This window comes from Staurois parvus, unplaced genomic scaffold, assembly GCF_062004578.1.
Source record: "Staurois parvus isolate SC_StPar_1 unplaced genomic scaffold, SC_StPar_1.0 ptg000243l, whole genome shotgun sequence".
Lineage (NCBI taxonomy): Eukaryota > Metazoa > Chordata > Amphibia > Anura > Ranidae > Staurois > Staurois parvus.
Genome location: NW_028318039.1, coordinates 11,244,635 through 11,249,467, shown reverse-complemented (window position 1 = coordinate 11,249,467; position 4,833 = coordinate 11,244,635). Strand labels below are relative to the sequence as shown.

The 4,833-nt window shown below is 35.2% G+C and overlaps 1 pseudogene; it reads right to left on the bottom strand.

The window, feature by feature from the left end:
• Window positions 1–3,695: 3,695 nt before the first annotated feature.
• On the bottom strand, window positions 3,696–3,790 carry LOC149459930 (U6 spliceosomal RNA; annotated as a pseudogene).
• Between the last annotated feature and the right edge of the window lie 1,043 nt (window positions 3,791–4,833).

The following is a 4,833-nucleotide window of genomic DNA, read 5'->3' as shown; positions in this document are numbered from 1 at the left end:
AGGGAGGCCTAACTAACTATTCTACCTATCCTAACCAATAAACTACACTTTCTCCAACTAAAACTAACTTTCTCCACCAGCTCATTCCTAACTGTTATTACCTTTTGTAACACTTGACCTTTCCTTCTAGATAGTAAGCGCTCACTAGCACAGCCTTTTGATTTCTCTTAACTCAAATTGTATTGTCACTGTACTGTCTCCTTCAGCTTTGTACAACTGTAACTGTACAACTATAAATGCTGAATACTACTACTACTACTACTTACTATTAATAATAACGATAAAGTTAATTAGGGTGTAAGATTGAACAAACACTAATTCCACATCATGAGCTTAAACATTATCTCTTAACTGCATCCGTATTTGCTAACACCAGTGGACTTCCAATCTATTTCTGCATCTGCAAATGTATTCCATGGTATGGTTAATATTATTGCAGCCCCAAAAAGAAATCTCTGCTATTCTCTTCTCTTTTAGGGCTCTTGGAATCTCTAATTCTGTATCTCAGATGATTCATTGAAAAGAGCTTGGAATTGTGAACATATCTGACATTCCCTCATAGAGGGATTAATGATCAGCCTGAATATTTTCCTTCAGATTCATCACTACATATCCCACTCAGGATTTCCTAACCTAGTCATACCTTAACTAGTTTACAGTTCTGAACAGTGATACCAAACAAGAAAAAAGGGACTATCCTACTATGTCAAAGAAGTGTGTATACACACCACAGTGTATTATCAAATATCTGGTTGGAAGCCATCCACAATACCCATAATGCAAAAAATAACATCATAAAAATAGATTTATGGCTCAAACCAATCCCAATCTTTATACTGATATCAATTTATACCTGATGGTAAAGGTGAACAAAATTTAGACCACTCCCTGACAGATGTCCTTTTAATTCTTTATTAGCTTTCATAAAAAAATAAATGTGAAAACATATAACATAAGGGTATATATATATATATATATATATATATATACAAGTAAATATCATTAGAATAAATTAGCTTTATCACATAACAATCAATGGGCACAATAAGTGTAGATGGACCCAAAGGGCCAAGACTGTATATGAATGGATGAATGTAAACTGAAAGTCCTTCCATGATTTGCTAAGGAATATCCCTATCTTTAGACTGATTGCAATTTTTGATTGCAATGTAATTGAATGATGGAAATTTTCCATACCATACAGTAAAAGGATGTCATTGAAGCTCATGGATATAGATATAATTCTGGAGATTACATTTAAACTGAAATGATTACTGTGGTCCAGAAGAGGAAACAATGGGAGGATAGATATCTGAAGATACTTTATTCTTATAAAAAGCATAAATACACTTCAACAGTCTTATTCATTGTATATGAGACAAAGACTGGAGTAATTATAGACATCCATTGTAAGCAGAAATATTCACTGTGGTCCAGAGGAGGAAATGGTGCGCAGATGGAAAGAAGGATGTTCCTTTCATGCATTGAAAGTTCATCTCATCCCTCCCATGCACAGATATCCAGCATATGTAGATAGCCTTATCCATAACATATAGTGGAATGTTCCGTAAGTGTCCCTTACAGTGCCCATGAAATGTATGAAACAGGTAAAGCAAGTGAAGCCATATGTATAGCAACTGTAAGTCCCAATATACTTATCAGTCTGTCATATTAGGGGGCCCATGGTGGGTGCAGAAAAAGCCTGACCGGTTTTTCCAGCTCTAACTGGCTGCATCAGAGGCAAGCACATGCAAAACAAATTGGTCAGCCTTTATACAGTCAAGATGGCCACCAAAAATTCTAGTTTGTTCACCTGTACCATCAGTTTAAAATTGATATCAGTATAACGATCAGGATTGGCTGGAGGCATAAGTCCATTTTTATGATATGTTCTCTACAATGATAACATACTGTATGTCCTGTTGGCCTTTGTGCAATGGTTTCCTAAAATTTGTTATTTTTCTCTCTTGCTTTAAAAAAAAACTGGAGAACCATTATCCATTTTGTTTCTGTTTGAATGTTCTGTTTGTCATATAATGCTATGTACAAGTGTTATATGCTTTTATTATGGTCAATACAACTTTGTACATAAAGAAGAGTGGTGTAGGTAAACACAAGAGCTTCTAACTTTTCTCTTCATAGTGTTCTTCCTACAAATGATATTCACACCTATGCAATCAGATTCTGCACATCGCACCACATTTTACGGACAAGTTTCGGGGTGTTGTTAACTTAACATACACTCCTGCATTGGTTTGAATGAATGGTGTGCGATTCTGATACGGTGTGGAATTCGCACAGAAAATGCTACGAATTCCGCACCGCATCAGTGTGAACCCAGGCTCAGTGATAATTCTGGAATGCCAGACAAATCATTATTGCACTCCTAAGTACATTAAGAGTACAATAATGATTTGTCTGGCATTCCAGAATATTATGGTATGTCAAAAATTCTGTTTTACAGCTGTGGCACCTTATCACATTAGAAGGAATAACATATTTTTAAATTAGACTCTAGCAGGTTTAGAAAAGCAAAATGGCACTCCCTTCAGTCTCTTTGGCATTCAATACTTTCTAGAGTATTGAACGCCTGTGTCCCGAGCAGCATGTTATGGTTTCATCCTCCAGCCCCTTTGTCACTGCTGAATCCTGTGGCAAATGATGAAAGTGTTGTATGCAAACTGATGGAATCTGCACGGTTGGACAGGGGGAGATGTAGGAGACACAGGTCACCAGAGTTGTGAGTATACTACCACTTCTATTGGAGAGGAGGACTGTTTTGATTTTGTTAGGCCAGTCAGAGTCTTTTAAGTGGTTAGTCTACTCTGATATTGCAACTATTGATAGACACTGGTAGACTAAATTAGTAACAGGCCACCTTTGACCCTCTGGGACATCCAAGGCAGTATACTATATATTGCTGTTGTTCCCAGCATTTCGTCTTTTACTAAGGATTCCATTCTGCAAAAGAGGAGGTCTGTATATAGTAAACTTTTTATGATGAACTGACTCTTTAAAAGAAAATCTGGACATGCCTACATTTTTATTAGGAGTGCCTTTTGGATATCATCTTTAGAAAAGGAGCATTATTTACTATAGGAATACATATCTTTATTCTCACCAATAGAAGCACAAGTAAACAGGTTAAGCTTTTCACATTAAATAACATTATAGAGATTTTTGTTTCATATTTGCTTGTCCAGCAACAATCTTGTAGCTACAAAAAAAGGTCACAGATGTTTCATACTAAGCAAAAAATTTCAGAGAAAGTCATGCTTACATTAATTTAATGACACAATCAAAACAAAAAAAGGCACACACTACACAATATACATTTTTTACAAGAAAACATGTTCCTCTATACATAATTCATGCTAGAGATTATGAAGGCACATTCTTAGAGATGAAAAAACACAGTCTAACACTAAATATCAAAACACATCTTTTTAGTGTCAACCTAAAATGCCATTCATCATTACAGATCACTGAGTATAGCTGATAGCTTTAAAGGAAGAAAAAAGGAGGAACACATTCAAAGGTTTAGTGTCATGAGTGTTCAACATTTCTCATTTTTCATATTTGTCCTTCATATTTAGTGCCTTACAGCATAGGGTATGCAGACATATACTATAAAGATACAGCCACATCTAACTGTTCTGTTCTGGGAAAGGACGAGTGGTAAAGCGAAGGTGAAAAAAAATATGGAATGCTTCACAAATTTGCGTGTCATCCTTGCACAGGGGCCATGATATTCTTCTCTCTATTATTTCAATTTTAGTATATTTAGTAAGTTTGGGGTATTGTCCCATAAGGATTGTTAAATACAATTGGGCTTCTATTTCCTATTGTAGGGAAAATTATTTACTGCATAAGTCAGGACCAGTTATCCTCCTTTATGAGATGTCTTCCATAGGTTCTTCAGCTTTTTTTTTGTCACCTCCTTATCCTTTGAGACTGGTAAGATGCTTATTCAACAGTACAATATTGTATTTACAATTGCTGGCTGTGATTCCAGGTTTATAACATCTTGTTAATTCCTCAGCACAGTGAACTGGTATACCCATGGATGTATTCTAACTTGTTTGTTATTACATATTATAGACTCTTCTCTTGAAGGATTGAACGTTGTTCATGAAATGCATTGAGAAAAAGCTCTTGGTCTTGGAAACATCCAAAATACCAATATGAGCAATAATGATAATGTATAATTGTAATGTGAAAGGACTGAGAATCATTTTGTATATATGCTCAAATTATTCATAAATGTGAATGGAATTATCAGTAAAATATGCTTTTATTATGAGAAAATTGTGATTTTATCAAACAAGATTAAAAGTTATGAATTTTATAATTGTTTTTATTATATAACAGTTGATGTGGTACCTAAAATGTTCTATTTAGTGTTAGATTTGTAAGAAAATTTCATTCAAGTACACTGCGATATACACTTCTCAAAAAATTAAAGGAGCACTTTTTAATCAGAGTATAGTATCAAGTCAGTTAATCTCCTGGGATATTGATCTGGTCAGTTAAGTAGCAGAGGGGGTTGTTAATCAGTTTCAGCTGCTTTAGTGTTAATGAAATTAACAACAGGTGCACTAGATGGGCAACAATGAGACGACAGAAGCAGATGACAAAGCACCTCTAAGTGTAAACTGTATATAAGTTTATTTATAAAAAGTAAGTTTGGCAAACTCACATCTTCTAAAAAGTATACAGGCTCATAGGGATGAAGTGTAGAAAACATCTATCGCCAGATATTGGTAGGTGCTGTGGAAGGGATCGGCGGCCTACCTACCAACATCTGGCGATAGACGTTCTCTACACTTCATC